The 17861-nt window shown below is 45.4% G+C and overlaps 1 pseudogene; it reads right to left on the bottom strand.

The window, feature by feature from the left end:
* Positions 1 to 8625: 8625 nt before the first annotated feature.
* On the bottom strand, positions 8626 to 17522 carry LOC126086146 (vigilin-like; annotated as a pseudogene).
* Positions 17523 to 17861: the final 339 nt, after the last annotated feature.

Raw genomic sequence — 17861 nt, 5'->3', positions numbered from 1 at the left:
TTCTGTGAATGCTATGAGAGCAACTCCCTCTATGAAAACTCAGGAAGGCATCAGGAAAAATTAGAATGGCCCTGTATTAAGGACAAGCTATCAGAAGCAGTGGAGCTGTGTTGTCTAAAGACACACATGTGGGCAGTGTCCAACCAGCCCCACAGAAGCTTCTCAACAGTGCCCACCCAGCTCCCAGAAAGCTTCCAGATGGTGTCCCCAGTGCCCACCCAGCCTCACAGAAGCTAGAGCCAGAGAACACATTTCTCCCTGGAGATCTGTGATGAAGGTGCCTTCGAGAGTGGTGGGTGGAAGAACTCACGGGTTGGGGAGCTGTGGGCAGTGTAATTACCTGGACAAATAACTACTGATCAGCATTTCACAGTTATTTGAGGTCATTTTAAGTCCTCAGCTCTGGGAAATCTCTAGAGGACAGACTCCCTTTTCTGTAGGCCTTCCCTCTGTGCAGAGCTGCAGAGGCACCGTGCTGGCCCTGAAAGCAGCCTGGCGACCCCCCGTCTGCTGCCGCCCCTCCCCAGTGCAGGACCAAGATGCACCCACTCGTTTTGTGGGAGAGAGGCTCAGTTCTAGGAAGAACTGAAGAGGGGTTGGGGCAGACTCATGCCTTATGCTGAGGAACATCGCCTCTGTGTCAGGATTTGTGAAATCCTTTCTCCAAGGCCCGAGCATTGGTCTCAATCAGCATTTGAGGTTAAGCATGACCAGATGTGGGCTGGGAGCTTGGGGCAGTGGCCAGCCATGTCTCAAACACAGCTGTTGTGAAGTCTTCTCAAGGGGCTGCAGGGGTCTGCTTCCACTGTATTTTCCATTTGCTCCCCTGGACCCTTGCCTACTCGAAGGGTTCTCACTCTAGCCCTGAGCTCTGCTCCGTCCCTCAGTCCTGCCTCTTCACAACCACCCTCCACACGGCTGCTGGTGTCTGTCTCTCCTCAGTCCTGCCCAGGAGCCCACCGCCCTCCTTGGCTCAGCCACAGCAAGTAAAACCCTGACTGGCATTTAGCCCTTCGTCTTCTCACCCATGAAATTGCTGGCTCGATTCCTGTCCTCCTGACTCGGTCTGTTTTGCCTGCTTCCTCCTTCTGACACCCACGTCCCTTCAAGTCAGAACTCATCGAGCCCACGAAGCCCTTTTTGCTGGCCAGTCTTGCATATGTAGGGACAAGCATCTGTTTACATGTCGCTTAGGGAGTGTCCATCCGGGGATTCCTAGTCTTCCAACTGGATCATAAGCACCTTCACTGCGGGGACCAGGCCTTTTATTCTTACAGAGTGCCTGGAGCCCAAGTTATTGAATCTGATATTTGTTGGAAAGCACTCATCTATGAAGACCTAAAATGTCTCGTTTGGACTTTTAGCAAAATTGCTCATAGACAAACATCCAAAAGCAAGATTCTGGAAGAGACATTGAGGCTCTTCCCCCAATGTGCCCCTAACGGGTCTCACCTACTGAACATAGTGCCCGGGAAAGTGTAGGATAATGGCCAAAGGGTCAGTGTTTGGGGGTCACTCTGTCATCAGACAAGAAAAGAGTGTGGATATAGCTGCCAACAGAAGCATGGTGGTCAACCGACGCTGACTTACACTTCTGAGCAGAACGAAACAACAAAATGCATCTGGTCAGACACAGACCGCCTGCCTATAAGCAGTGCAGGGACAAGGTGCTCTAAGCTGCACACATAGTGGTTAGAGACTTTTTCCCCAGCAGTTACCATGGCCCGAGAATGGCACTTGGTAAGCGTTGGTGGGTGTGTGGACCAGGTAATCCTGTGTGGAACTTCTGTGTCACTCTTTCTTTAGCAATTTTAAGGCTGGAGTCTCCTCATTGCTGCTGCAGGGGTGGCAGGGAAGGGGCAACCCTGGGACCCCCTCAGAGGCTGGAACAAGCCCTTTCCTTCAGCCAAGCCCAAACAGCCTCACTGTGGCCAGTGGTGCCCTGGGGACAGTGCGCTGTGAGCCCTCGCAGTGAGGTGGCTGTGGCTGGGCGGCCACTGCGCTGTGGTGGCCAGATGCTCTCACCAGCAGTGCTTCAGGTGCTGGCCTACAGCAGGGGCAGCCCATGGCTGTCTATACAAGAGCCATACATCCTGGGCAAAATCTGGCTGGGGTGACACGGGTGCATTTGCTGCCCCTCAGATTCCCCAGCCACTTGCCATCTCGATCTCCCTCTGTGGCAAGCAGGAGCAAGAGGCTGTGATGACACTCCAGCCGGTGCTGGCCCCCCTCTGCACTCTTCCTGCACATCTGTCAGGGATGGAACATCAATGTTGGGCCGAGGTTCCTGCTTCTCCCTGGACCTTCTGGTTCTGTGGCAGCATCCTGCACTCCTGCAAGCCTCTGGCCCAACGCGGTGGTGGGTGTACTGCTGGTGGGCAGCTGTGGCCTCACAGATGGGGACTGCCTCCTGCCAGCCTGCATATTGAACTGAGTGTGTTGCCCCAAGAGCATGAGCTTAGAACCCCCACCCTCACAGAGCAGAATGAGAGAGATCTTGAGAGAACCTGGGTCCAACCCCCTCCACAGGTGCAGAGGGTGAGGGTGACATTTCCACCTGAGCTCACCTGGGTCACCGTCTGTGTAGAACACAGGCAAAATCTCCTCCCCAGGGGGAGCTGCCCTGGACATGGGGCTGCTTCTGCAGATCTAGGCATTCACTCATTCATTCACTCACTCACTCATTCATGTATTTGCTTACTCACTTATGCATTCACTCATTCATGCAGTCACTAACACATTCATTCACTCATCTATTCATTCATGCACTCATTCATTCATTCATCCATGCATTCACTCACACATGCATTTACTCACTAACTCATTAACTCACCCATACATGAATGCATTGATTCATTCATTTATTCACTCATGCATTTACTCACCCATTCACTAACTCATTCACTCACCCATCCAAGTATTCACACACTCATTCATTCAACAAGTCTTTGCTGAGCACCTACATCAGGCGCCAGATGCTCCACCAGGTGCTAGAGATGGAGCAGAGTTGAGCAAGCACCTGCCCAGGTGAGCCCCCCAACTTGTGTGAAGAGACAGACAACCAGCAAATTAACCAGCAACCATGGCTGCAAGCATGACAGAGCAGCTCAGTGGGTCAGGAGGGGGAGCATGTAGGGTAACACTCCTTCTGAAGCAAAGCTGTGGTTCCACAAAACAGACAGACAGACTGGCCCGATCCCCTGGACACCCACCTCTGGCATTAACCATGACCTCTGGTGGATCACACCCTCCGGGGCCTGGTTTCCCTTCACTGTAACATGAACTGGTCGGATGGGGTGGCCCTGGCTCATTCTGTGAACCACTGAGCCAGCCTGGCATGGGCTTGGGTGCCTGCATGGCCAGCATGTCTCCCCAGCACCACGTCAGGTGGTGAGAGCTGCGGTGACGGTGTGTGTGGGGGGGTACCACGCTTGGCAGTGAGGGTGTGGATGTGGAGGCACCATGTTAAGCAGTGACTGCAGGGGGTATTGTGTTGGGTGGTGAGGGCAAGGGGGCACTGCTTTGGGGTGAGGGTGTACATGTGAGGGCACTGTCTCAGGGTGAGGGTGTGGTTGTAGGGGGCAGGGCAGCGGGGGAGGGGACGAATGTGGCTCTGTGACACACCAGGGGACAGAGTGTCGCTTCTTCCTACCCAGCGCTGGGGAGCGAGGCAGTGTGGAGGCAGATGGAGTTTCCCTTTCCATTCCCAAACTCCATTATCACTGCATTTAGACTCGTGGAGCTTTGCGGGGAGAAACTATGTTTTTGATTTAAACAGTGGGTGTACAGGACTCTTCTAAGCCTGTATTTGAAACTCGACTGAGATTTCGCCACAGGAGATTGGCAATGCAGAATGGATTTCAGTGCAAGCCCCTGGCTATACACTATGATGATGTTTGTTTTGTAAGCCACAAGTGCAGTACTTAAAAAAAAAAAAAAAAAATCACTCACCAAGAAGACGAGATGGAAAACAGCATAGCCTCCCATCATTTGCAGAGAAAGCACTGGGGTGGCTGGTAGCAGCGCTCTCAGCCACGAGCCTCCTGGAGCCCGCTGGAAGACCTTACCCACTAAAGGAACCACTGCCGTTGAGTCGGTTCTGACTTATCGTGACCCTAGAGGACAGAGTAGAACAGCCGCGTAGAGCTTCCAAGGAGCACCTGGTAGATTTGAACTGCCAGCCTTTTGATTAGCAACCATAGCTCTTAACCACTACACCATGAGGGCTTCCGAGGACTTTACAGTCTCTTCTAAATATCAACCCGATGAGAAAAGCCTGGAGCCTCAAGCTAACCCTTTCTGAGCCTCAGCAACTTCCCTTATAAACTGGGGATTTCACTTGCCTTGCCTTCCGCATACGAGGGCTTTGAGAGTCAAATGAGATAAAGCATATCTGAAAAAAACACTTTGAAAACTGTAGTCGGGGACAACAGTTGTGCCAGATGTCACTGCTATAATCCAGATTAAGTAGAGTCTAAGTTATTGAAAAGTCTGTATTAGAGACTATAATTTTAAAAAATTTGCTCTATGACTTGCAGTAACTATATAATGTAGTTACAGAAAGTAATTGCTAATAGCATATTTTCAAGCAGAGGTCCTGCTGGGCCTACTTTAATGAATAGGGAGAAAAAAATCTCATAATTAGCAGCCTCATTTACATGCAAACAATGACTGCTCCTAAAGTCCTTAGAACTATTCCAGTAAGAGTAGCACTTGCGTTCAGGTTTTAAGCCATTAAATTGCTTGGCAAACCTGTCTCTCACTAAAAAGTTGAAAGGTGAATTTGAACGCAGTCAAATCATCATTAACATCCAATTATCCAAATTCCAAAGAAAGGTAGCCTGTTTATAAGTTTTTCAGGAACGGTACATGAGAACACAAAAACTAGAAACATCCATGAAATTTGCTTTACTATTCAGTTCGCTATGAGTCGGAATCGACTCGAAGGCACTGGGTTTGTTTTTTTATTCATTTTCTGGGTAAAAATCTAAATGTGCACTGGAGCATGCATGCTTGGCTACAGGTAAGTTACTGGCTAGCCTCCTGTCTGTCCACCATTTGGATGGCATGAACAGCTGGCTCTCCCTTGTGAATCAGCTTTCACCTTTGAAAGGCAGCAGGCTGCGAGCCGGACAGCATTCCTGATGCTGGATCTGGATGAGTATGGCTTTCTGCGCAGCTGGAATAAAATAAAGGACGACAGAGTGCGGGGTCAGCTCAGACTCCTGTCACAGTGACAACGGTGGCACCAAAGCAATGTGGGACGGATGCCCACACCACCTGGAAACAGATACAGTTTTGCTTCTTTAAAAACCGTGAAAACCTCTTGGCTCTTCACCAGAATTCTTTTGTTTTTCCTCCAGGTAAAAGCATATTTGGCAGCTAAAACTGTTTTTCAGCCTCTGTTTGACGCTTTCCCTTCCGATCAAAGTTCTATGAGGCCCCAAGGCATATCTAGTGATCACAGACCGCTCTCTTGGCTAGACGTGGAGTTTTTATTTGAATAGCATTATTGTTATATGATATAAAATGCAGGGAAAATTGAAGATTGACTACTGCACTGACTAAAATTTGGCCTACCAAGAACACTTTGAAAAATCGAGCCCTAGAATGTCTGCTGCTGGCCAAGACGCAGTAACAGGGACCAGATTTACCCCCCACCCCCCAAAACAGCTAAAAATCGGACAAAATACAGGAAACATATGCTAGTGGTTAGACATGAGGCAATGAAGGAGTGTGATCCTGGGAGTGGGGAGACTAGTGCAGCGAATTCCACAACTAAGTTTCCAGGCTGTGGGGCAGGGAGGAGGATCTAGGCAGAAGCTGGTGGTCTGAGCTGAGGAGACAGAGCTGGGAGTCCAGGGGGGCCAAGACAGCCAGCACTCTCAGGGTGGAGCCCCTGAGAGGAGAAGGCTGCCAGAGAGAGAGCTCTGGAGATCTGTTGAGACCCCTTCAAGTCTTCAGCCAACCACTAATCCACTATGCCTGTGAGGAAGCCCCCTCATGGCCTGGGAAAGGACCACTTAAAAGGATTAGAGGGAACAACACCTGGACCTCACACAAGGCCAGGAATACTTCATGTTTCCAACACCCAGAGTGGGAAAACTTGTAATCCACAGGGCATCAGGTAGTATATTCAAAAGAGTTTTGCCTCCTCAATAGTTGGAAAAAATTAGCCCTAAACTAAATGCTGCTCTAGTCCTACCTAACAAAGCATAAAAGCAAGCAAGATGCAAAAGGATAAAGTTGTTTCCAAGTGATTTAGCATCCCAGAACAAAGCTCAAACATATTTATAAGACACTAAAAATATCCCACACTCAATGTGGTCAAATTCACAATGTCTGACAACCAATAAAAAACCAGCAGGCAGAATATAACCCATAATGGTAAGAAAATTCAATCCATCAATATCAACTAAAAAAAAAAAAGTACCCTAGATAGGACTAACAGTAGATTAGATAATGCAGAAGAAAAAAAAAATTAGTAAACTTGAAGACATAGCATTAGAAGCTATGTAAAATAAAGCACAGAGGAGAAAAAGCCAGAAAAATAAGTGAACAGCACATCAGTGAGATGTGGGATAACCGCCAGCAGCCTCAAATATGTGTAACTGGAACTCTTGAAGGAGGCAGAGGGGCAGAAACATGTTAAGAAATAATGGCTGTGAAACTTTTCCATGTTTGATGAAAACTATAAACCCACAGATCCATGAATCCCAACAAACCCCAAGCACAAGAGACATGAAGAAAATTACATAATCAAATTGCTTAAAACCACTGATCAAGAGAAAAATCTTAAAAGCAGCCAGAGAAAAACAATACATTATGTACAGAAGAACAAAGGTGAGAATGACAGCCGACTTCTCATCAGAAACAATGCAAAGCAGAAAAGAGCACAGCAACATCTTTAAAGTAGTGAAAGAAAACAAACAAACAAAGCAAAACTAGTAAGAGTTCTACAGGCAGAAAAAAAAATTTCAAAAACAAATGCCAATGTAATCCAGTATATCAACAGGGTAAAGAATAAAAATCATATGATCATATCAATTCATGGAGAAAAAGCAAATGACAAATTCTAACACTTGTACTTGATAAAAACTCTCAGCAAAGTAGGATGAAAGGGAGATCTCCCCAACTTAATGAAGCGCTTCTAAAAATTTCTACACCAAACATCATAATTAATGGTGAAAGACAGAATGCTTTCCCTCTAAGATCATCACAACAAGGCAAGAATGTTCATTCTCATCATTGTTATTCAACATAGAAGTTTTAGCCAGCACCATAAAGCAAAAAAAAATAAAAGGCATACAGATTGGAAAGGAGGAAATAAAACTGCTCCTATTTACAGATAACATGATGATCTATGTATGAAATCCCTAGGACTCTACAACAAAGCTCCTAGAATTAAGTGAACTCAGCAAGGTCACAGGATACAAGGTCAACACACAAAAATCAATCACATTGCTATATACTAACAATGAACAGAAGATAAAAAAATAATATATATAAAAAAGAAGAGAACCTAAATTAAGTCATTTACAACTGATCCAAATAAAATTAAATATTTAGGTATAAACCTAACAAAATATGTACAAGATCTGTATGCTAGAAATTTAAAATGCTGATGGAAGTGTCACAGCGGAAAACTCCAACTTTGCTTAAAGTAAAATCAAGAGGTTTATTGGAAGTACAAGCATCATTCGAACAGGGAAATGTGGGCTCTACTGAAGTGAAACCAACAAATTCAAAGAGGGACCATCAAAGAACCTCAGTTATAGGGCAAAATCAGGAGGTACAACCCACAATAATCTGATTGGTGGACATTAAGGTAAGAGAATCAAAGGCAGGACATTGAGAAGTGGCACTTTGGATATCATTGGTTACAAAGTCACATTTGGAAAGATAGGGTTGGTTGACAAGAAAAAAAACAATTGCAGGATGTGATTAATGTTGTAAGGATGATGAGTCCTGGTCATAAGTCTTTCACAGGTGATTACTCACAGGAAAACATTCCATATATGAACTTATCTTCCTGGGGGTGGTCTGTGTGTAGGAACAGGATGACTACAAGGCAGATATCCTGAGAACTGATTGTTAGAATAACTTGCTTAAGGCAGAACATCTCCTGAGGTTGTCTTGTATTAAGGGTTTGATAACAATGTGCCTCAGTATTCCCAGAGACAATGCATGCCAGGCCTTCCAGCTGACCACAATTTACTAAGCAGGTCTAGCTTCTGTTACAAAGATCAACAACTTCTGTAGTTAAAGCGAGAGTCAAAGATGGAGTTTGGGTTCTGACTTTAAACCAGCCATTTTATTTTAGTCAAGTACTTCTAAAATTTAGTGCACCTCATCAAAAGAAATCAAAGAAAACGTAAATAAATAGACAAACAATGTTTGTGGATTGGAAGAATCAATTAGTGAACATGTCAATTCTCCCCAAATTAATCTTTTTTTTTTTTTTAAGTCTAGGAAAATTTATTTCCTAAGGTCGTGATATAGGAAGTGGACTCCCAGCCAGAGGCAGAGCTCTAAAATTGAAGGTCAGAGTGCTGAAGGAGCATGCTGGGGGAGGGGGTGCCAGGAAACTTAGTCTGTGGGTTATGAAATGTTCAATTACCTTGGTCAGTGTTTAAAACAGTGGAGAGCCTGTACCAGAGGAGAGGGACCAGGCAGGTCCTGAGTGCAGGCCCTGTGCTGGGTGCCTGTTGTTGCCCATGAGTGGTGGGGTGGGTTAGCATTCTGGAGAGGCTTCTGTTTCCTCATCATTATTGCTTGAGGCCCCAAAGGAGGGTCTTCGAGGGCCACCTGAGCCCCAAAGCTGGGGAACTCCTCAGAGGTGCTCATGTCCAGAGCCTTCTCGCTGCTGTTGGCTGTCCACACCATGAAGCCCTTGGACAAGACCTTGGACTCCTCATGCGCCAGGGGTCTTCATGTACACCTGCAGCACCTTGTTGTCTATCATGTTGGCCAGGTATTCCTCCTCGAGGTTAGGATATGGCCAATGGATTCCTCCACTTTCTCCAGGAGACCTGTCATGGTGACGCAGTTTAGGTCCAGGGCCCCATTCTGTGGGAAGCAGATGTCCACCTTGAACTTTTCTATGAGCTTGTGGATGGTCTTGCCATGGGCATTGATGATGCGAGCATGGACACAGTGGTGCAGTGGGTTGTCCTCAGAGACCAGCTGTTCAAGCTTGCCCATGACCTTCAGGATGGCATTGTGGGGCACCTCTGTGTTCTTTTCATAGCCCATGATGGTGACCTTGTCCTCGGGCTGGCACCCATTATCTTTGTCAGGAAACTGGATGCTCATGTTGTGCTCCAGGCAGATCTGTGTGATCACAGTCCCCTTCCAACCAATGATTTTGGGGTGGTATTTGGGGTTTATGGTGATGCTCAGCCTGAAACTCCTCAAGGCCCGGTCCTCCTGCTCATTCTGCAGCTCCTTCACCTGCTCCAGCAGCCCAGCCTTGGCTTTGTCCAGGTTGGCAGCCAGGCTGGTGATGGCAGTGATATTGGACTGTAGCTCAGGGCTGCGACTTGCATGTTCGCCTGAAACACATCCATCATCTTGCAGATCCCGCTTTCTTTCGTCCTTATGATGTACCAGTACAGGTCAAAGGGCACCTCCACTTCAATAGGGACAGGAACCAGTGCCTCCAGGGCTTCCTCGGTGGCCTCACACTTCTTCCAGCCAGAGTTGATGATGATCTCATATCTCCTTGGAGAAGCGGGGTTGATCTCTTTGGCATCTCTCCCCTTCACAGTCTTGTCCCTGGTCCCCGTTCTCCTGCATGGCCAGCTCGGCACTGTGAACTGGGTCCTCCTCTCTGCTCGGGAACTTAATCTGAATGCCATAATCCTGAGTGATCTCCTAGATTTGGGAACCCTTGGAGCCAATGACAGATCAGTGGAACCTCTGGGGTATGGCACATTCCATGGTCACCTGAGTTTCCAAGTCCTTGATGATCTCCTGGATGTGCTTCTTGGAGGCCTCCATGAGGTTCTTGATGCCTTTGAGGGTGACCTTGTCGCTCTGCATGCTGGAACAAAGGAAGCTCACCATCATGCCACCGTACTCTTCTGCAATCTCCTGCAAGACCTGGCCCCTCTGGATAACAAAATGGCAGTGGTGCTTGGGTCCCACCAGCATGCAGTCCTCTACCGCATTTTCCAGGTTCTGAATCAGGGCCTCCAGCTCCTTCTAGGCCTCTTTGATGGTATCCTCCTTCCCAATGATGGTGATCAGGTCCTGGTCCTTGTCGTCGGCCATGGGGAATATGATGTGGGCCATGGGGATTAGAATGTGTGCTCTCTTGCACCTTGTGGATCTTGCCACCCCCCTTGCTGATGAGGAACTTGTGGTACTCTGACTTGGTGTTGAATGTCAGCTGTGAAGCTCTTGGTTTGCTTCTCTTTGGCCAGGTACAGGAGCTGCTTCTTGGCCTTCTCCACATCTGAGGACAGCTATACATTTCAGATCAATCCCAATTCAGGCCTCTGTAATGAAGACCATTTGTGCTATTTCACTTTTATTGGAAGGGTTGCTGGTCTGGCAGTATTTCATGGGAAACCCTTAGATGATTTCTTCATTAGGCCATTTTACAAAATACTATAGAATACTACTCAGCAACAAAAAGGAACATACTATTGATCTATGCAACAACTTGGTTGGATTTTAAGAGAATTATGCTGTGTGGCAAAAAGCCAATCTCAAAAGGTTACATGCTGTATGTTTTGATTGATAAGAAATAACACAGTTGTAACTATGGAGAACAAATTAGTGGTTGCTGAGGGCTATGGATGGGAGTATGGGGAATGGAGGTGGGGGTGGCTATAAAGAGGCAGCATGAGGAAACCTTGTGAAGGAATAGTTCTGTATCTTGATTTTGGTGGTGGTTACACAAATCTACACATGGGAAAGAATGCATAAAACTATATACATACCTACATAAAAATGAGTGCATATAAAAAAAAATAACTGGTAAAATCTGAATAAGCTCTATAAATTGTACCAATGTCAATTTCCTGTTCTGGGTGAAGTATCATGAGGGCATATAGGACTCCCCCTGTATATTTTTTTTGGCAGCTTTTTTGAATCTATAATTATTTTAAAATAAAGTAAAACACACACACACAGAGGCAAAGTACTTTTTTTCACATATACAAAAGAAGAAGAAGTCATCATTACCAGCCCTGTACTACAAGAAATGTTAAAGGAGCATTTCCTTGGAAATGGTAGCTGAATGAGTAAATATAAAGTATGTGTATTTTTCACTACTTAAATATTTTAAAAAGATAACTTGCTTTTCAAAGTGGAAGAATAACAGAAGATACGTGATGGCAACAGCACAAGGGCTGGTAGCAGAGAGGTGAAAGTAGACTATTGTAAGGTTCGTATCCTATTCACAGAGTGATACAATGTCACTTGAAGATAGGCTGTGTCTTAGTCATCTAGTGCTGCTATAACAGAAATACCAGCAGTGGATGGCGTTAACAAAGAAAAATTTATTTTCTCACAATCTAGTAGGCTAAAAGTCCAAATTCAGGCCATCAGCCCCAGGGGAAGGCTTTCTCTCTCCGCTGGCTCTGGAGGAAGGTCCTTCTCATCAGTCTTCCCCTAGACTAGGAGCTTCTCTGCACAGGAACCCTGAGTCCAAAGGACTGGCTCTGCTCCAGTGCTGCTTTCTTGGTAGTATGAGGTCCCCCACTATCTGCTGGCCTTGTGAGATAAAAGGTGGTGCAGGCCACACCCTAGGGAAACTCCCTTTACATTGGATCAGGTATGTGACCTGAGCAAGGGTGTTGCCCTAATCCTCTTCAGTATAATCTAATCTTGCCTCAGTAACCACAGGCAGAGATTAGGATTTATAATAAATAGGAAAATCCCGTCAATCACAAAATGGAGGACAACCACACAATACTGAGAATCATGGCCTAACCAAGTTGACTCATATTTTAGGGGGACACAATTCAACCCATGACAGGCTGTGACAAGTTAAAGATATAAAGTATAAACACTGACGAAACCACTAAAACAACACAACAAAGAATTACAGCTAATAAGCTAAGAAAGGAGAAAATTAGGATCATAAGAGACACTAAATTTTATTCAAAAGAAGGCAGAAAAGGGAAAATAGGGAATAGATGGGTCAAATAGAAAACAAATAGCAAGACATCAGATTTAAATCCAACCAAACCAATAATATTAAATGCAATAGTCTAAAACACCCTATTTAAAAGGTAGAGATTATTAGATTGTATTAAAAAAACAGCAAGACTCAACTATATGCTTATAAGAAGCCCATTATATATATAAAGACATAAAAAGGTTAAAAGTTTTAACATGAATAAATACTAACCCTAATCAAAAGATTAAGTAACATCAGACCAGGTAGATTTTTAGAGCAAAGGCCAAAACCCAAAGCCCATTGCTGTTGAGTTGATTCCAACTCATTAATGACCCTATAGGACAGACTAGAACTGCCCCATGAGGTTTCCAAGGAGCAGCTGGCAGGCTTAAACTGCCAATCTTTTGGTTAGCAGCCATAGCTCTTAACCACTGTGCCACCAGGGCTCCAGAGCAAAGACGGTAATTTCATAACAAGGAAGGGGTCAGTTAATTAGGAGCTCAGAACAATCCTGATTATCTATACACCTAAATAACAGAACTTCAAAATATATGAAGCAAAAACTGATGGAACTGCAAGAAGAAAGAGATAAAACCCACAATTATACTCAGAGATTTCAACACCCTTCTCCTAATAATTGATAGATCAAGTAAACGAAATTAGCAAGGGTCTACAAGACTTGAACAACACTTTCAATCACCTTGATCTAATTGAAATCGATAGAAATTACACTTTTTAATCAAGTGCTCAGGAACATTTACCAAGATAGCCCACACTCTGGGCCATAAGTTTTAATAAATACAAAAATTAAAATTACATACAGTAACTTCTCTAAACAACAAAAGAATTAACTTAGAAATCTGTAAAAATCTCCATATACTTGAAAATTAAATGATGCATTTCTCAATGGGTCAAAGAAGTCAAAATGGAAATTGGAAAGAATATTGAATTCAATGAAAACACAGCATATCAAAATGTGTGGGATGTAGCTAAAGCAATACTTAAAGGGAAATTTATAGCACTTGTGCCTATGTTGGAGCCCTGGTGGCACAGTGGTTAAGAGCTACGGCTGCTAACTCAAAGGTTGGCAGTTCGAATCCACCAGGCACTCCTTGGAAACCCTATGGGGCAGTTCTACTCTGTCCTATAGGATCGCTATGAGTTGGAATCAAGTCGATGCTTATATTAGCAAAGAAGAAAAGCTTCAAACTGATGAACAGCTTTTATCTTAAGAAGCTGGAAAAAGAAAAGCAAATGAAACTCGAAGAAAGGAAATAATGAAGGTCAGAATTCATCAACACAACCAAAATCTAGTTCTTTGAAAAGATCAATAAAATTGACTAATCGATTAACCTCTAGCCAGAATGATCAGGAAAATAAAAGAAAGATACTAATTGCCAATGTCAGGAATGCAAGAGAGGACATCAGTATAGATTCTGCGTATATTAAAAGGATAATAAAGAAGTATTATGAACAACTTTATGCAAATAAATTCTACGACTTAGATGGAATGGATGAATTTATTGAAAAACATAAACTAGTAAAGCCCAGTCCAGAAACAAAGAAATAGCCTGAATAACACTGAATCTATTAAAGACACTGATTTTTTCGTTAAACATCTTCCCACAAAGAAAACTTCAGGTCAGATGACTTCACTGATGAATTCTACCATACCAATTCTACACAAACTCTTCTAAAAATCGAAGAGGAGGAAATACTTTCCAACTCACCCTTTGAGGCCAATATTACTCTGATACTAAAACCAGACAAAGGCATTACAAGAATAGAAAACTACTGATCAGTATCCCTCATGAACATACCAGAAAAAAACCCAACAAATTCTAAACAAACTTTCATTACCCTTTTCTGGTTGCAAATCCAGTTTATAATCAAAATTGGAAAAACGTATAAGTGCTTATGTATATCAACACAAGACAAGTTGATCAGACTTTTTTCCTATTCAAAAATAGACACATTCTGATAATATAGCCCCCAAATAGATCTGGCAACAACGAAGAAGTCTGATACAAACAGAAACTAAAGAAAATACAGTGTGGCCATAAGGTCCCTCTACGTGAGATGTCTGAGCACCCTACTCACATTTGTTGGAGGCCTAGAAATAACTACCGGGAACTTAACTAAAAAAATCTACCAGGTACTGCTGTAATGGCTTCCAAGCACAGCATGGAAGACAAGTCCAGAAGAACCTGGGGGAGAATTAAAGTCTGTGAGGAGGATGAAGAAGAGGATGCAGATAGCCTCTGGCTGGGGTCCCAAAACCTCTAAACATGGACACCTACAAGCTCCAATGCCCAGTGGTCCTGATGTATCATGACAATGAAGTTAGGAAGTGTGGGGGCAGGGAGCTCATGACAAATGGCAGAGGATTGATTGTGTATGTGTGTGTGTGTGTGTGTTGGGGGGGGGCAGGCAGTGTTGTCTGCAAGGGAGGGTTGTCTGCAGAAATTTCGTCTCATCATTTGTTTAAAGAGACATTGTTGTTCTCTTAGGAGCCCTGGACCTCTCACCACAAGTATCGGCATAAAAAACCCTACCCAATCTTTTTGTTGTTGTTGTTTAACAAAATATTCCAAACATACAAAAAAAAAATAGAGAATGATACTTCACACCTTCACACCTACACTCAGCTCAGAGGCTGGGGGCTGGAGTCATCTGCAGCTAGCACACCCAGAAGCCTGGTGGTGATACTGGCTGTTGCTGGGACCTTAGCTGGGGCTGTTGCTGAAATGTCTACATGTGTCCTTCCCATGTAAACTGGGCTTCCTTACAAAATGGCAACCGGGAGCCAAGGTTAAGATCCCGAGTGAGTTATGGACGTCACGGAGCATCACTTTCACTGCAGTTTCTTCACTGGTGCTGTCACACAGCTCTGCCCAAGTCAAGAGGAGGGATAGGCTTTGTCTTTTGGAGAGCATGTGGTCCCAGAAATGCTGCCTGTGCCAGTCCTGGCAGGTGTGATCTGCCTGCTCCCCAACCCTGTATCCCTTGCTCCCGACGGCTCCCCCCTTGTTCTCCTCCAGGTGCTGACCATCACTCCCCCACCCCTGACCATCTCCCTCTTCCCCTGAGGACACACCCTCAGTGTCACATCTCTCTGCCTACTCCACACCAGATAACATTTTCTAGTTTGTCTGGTGGCTGCTCCCCCGCTGGACACTTTCTTCACTAAAGGTCACCAAGTTCTGCAGTGCCTGCACCTCAGAGGGGCTTTTTCCGCCCCACAAAGTAAACACAGTCTTCTCTGGCTTTGTTTGTGAGTAGGCTTGGAGAGGCCCAGCCTGGCCCACACAGAGCTGAAGCCTCACCAGGCCTCATCCAGCCTCACCCTACCTGCTAGTGAATAGGGCCTCAGACGTGAAGATGTCTGTCGGCCTCAGTGTCCTCTTGGGTTCCTCTCGGCACCTTCTCCTCCCTCAGCTTCAGGCTCCGTGGTCTTCCCCAAAAGCCAGCTCACAGGAAAACACTGGAAATGTGTTCACATCACGTGTAGATGGTCCTTAGTTCTTGCTCCCACCCCTCAACCAAAGGGCTGTGATTATTAGTTGCCATTGAGTCGACTTGGACTCATGGCAAACCCATGTGTGCAGAGTAGAACTGCTCCATAGGGTTTTCAAGGCTGGGACCTTTTGGAGACAGATCGCCAGGCCTATTTTTCAAGGCATCTCTGGGTGGGTTCAAACCACCAGTCTTTCGGCTAGTAGTCCATTGCTTAACCATTTGTGCCACCGAGAGACCCTCAACCAAATGGTAATCAACTCTAAATGGTGAGCAAAGCCCTACACCACACAAGTGACTCTAATGGAGCCGGGGGCTTCCCAGGACCCTGAGGTAGGATCACTGGCTCCTCTGCTCCAGATAGCACCTGTCCTTTCTGCCCTGGCTGGCAGAGTGAGGATGGCGGAGTGACGGGATGGCATTTCAGTGAGCCTGAGGGCACAAACAGCACACGGGCTGCCACAGAGACCCCGGGGGCAACGTGTGAGCAAGCCAGTGAGCACTCTGGAAGACACATGGAGATAGGTTGGAAATGCACTTCTTCCCAGGGATACTCTGGAGGCAGTTGGTGACCCCTGACTGGGAAGGACAGTAGGGGCAACATGGAGGGGGGAGGAAGATGGGCTGACCACACTGTGCCGCCCATTTCCTCTCCACCTCTGAGTCAGGTCGGGACCCAGAATGTGTCAGGAAGGGGGAAATGAGGCCCATGACAGTTGGCTTAAGTCATTCAAGCTCACTCGCTTCCAGATGGGATTTAAACTACCCCTAAAATAGCTTCTCATTAGTACTTTTTCCTCCTCCTTTTTGGAAAAAAGAGCAATGGCTGCTGGAGACCAAAGTGCTCTGATAATTAAACTCATTAACACGAAGCTCTACAGCTCATTGGCCCCATAATGGCACATTGAAAAAGTAGTTCTGGCTCTTTTTGGGGAAGGACTGACACTGTACAGGTTTGAAAATGCTATCTGGTTTCAGAGAGCAGGGAAATGAAAAATGCCACAGCACCCAAAAGGTGGCGACAACCCCTGTGTCTATGCCAGAAGAACAGATAAACAAAATGTGGTACGTACGTACAATGGAGTATTATCATTCAGCCATAAAACAAATGAAGTTCTGATACCTGCTACGCTATGGACCAACCTTGAAAACTATGCGAAAATAAGTCAGACACTAAAGAAGAAAAATTGTTATGGTCCTACTTACATGAAATATCTAGAATAGGGAAATGCAGAGAGACAGAAGGTTATTACTTGTTACCAGGGTCTGGGGGAGGGGAGATTAGGGAGCTACTGTTTAAGGGGTACTGAGTTTCTGTTTAGGGTGAAGAAAAAGGTTTGGAAATGGATAGTGGTGATGGTTACAGAACATGGTGAATGTAATGTCAGTGAACTGTACATTTAAAAATGGTTTAGACGGCAAACTATATGTTGCATATATTTTACCACAATTAAAAAAAAAAATTGGCACTGGTTTTCTGATCCTGCCATTTAGAAGAAGCGTTGAGGGCTGTGCAGAGTGACATGAGGAGAGGTGGGGCCTCTGGACGCATGGTCAGAGGGGACATCGCTACTTAGACTGTCCACTCAGTGTGACTGTTGAAGAAGCATTCTCATCTGTGTGGAGTACTTCTCACAGCCAGCAATGAGCTTCCTGTGGCCTCTCCTTCTCCCGCTTTTTTAATTTGGAAGCGTGAAATAAAACATCAGTGCGTAATCCAGGGGCTCCGCTGGCACCATCTCAGTGACTCAGACACCTACAAACCGAGGTTCCTGCTTCCTGGCAGGACCCCAAGCCAGGATGACTGACAGGGCCCGGAGACGGCCAGAGGGGTCTGCGTCTGCTCTCCAAGAATGAACATGTATGTGGTCATCCTACAGCTAACTTGATTTTTCTGGCATAAAGATTTATGAATATGATGTGCCTCACATATGTGATTCCAAATTAGGTTAGAGATGCAGTGCCTGGGATGGATAATTCAAATGGAGCAAGTACTTCCCTTGACAGAGGTCCTTTACCCCAGCTTCAACTCCTTTTTCTTCCTGCAATACCGCCTTTCCAAACACATGACTCTGGTACAGTGTATTTATTCCCACAGGGAGCGTTTTTACAAACATATTTAATGAGAACTGAGAGGAGACACTCCTTATGGTATTATTAGCTGGGGTGCTGCCCAGTGGGTGCCAAGAAGTCAGGAGAAGCAGGCAGCGGT

This window comes from Elephas maximus, chromosome 11 (genome assembly GCF_024166365.1).
Source record: "Elephas maximus indicus isolate mEleMax1 chromosome 11, mEleMax1 primary haplotype, whole genome shotgun sequence".
In the NCBI taxonomy this organism is placed as follows: Eukaryota; Metazoa; Chordata; class Mammalia; order Proboscidea; family Elephantidae; genus Elephas; species Elephas maximus.
The sequence above is the reverse complement of the archived record's forward strand: the minus strand, read 5'-3'. Positions and strand labels throughout refer to the sequence as shown.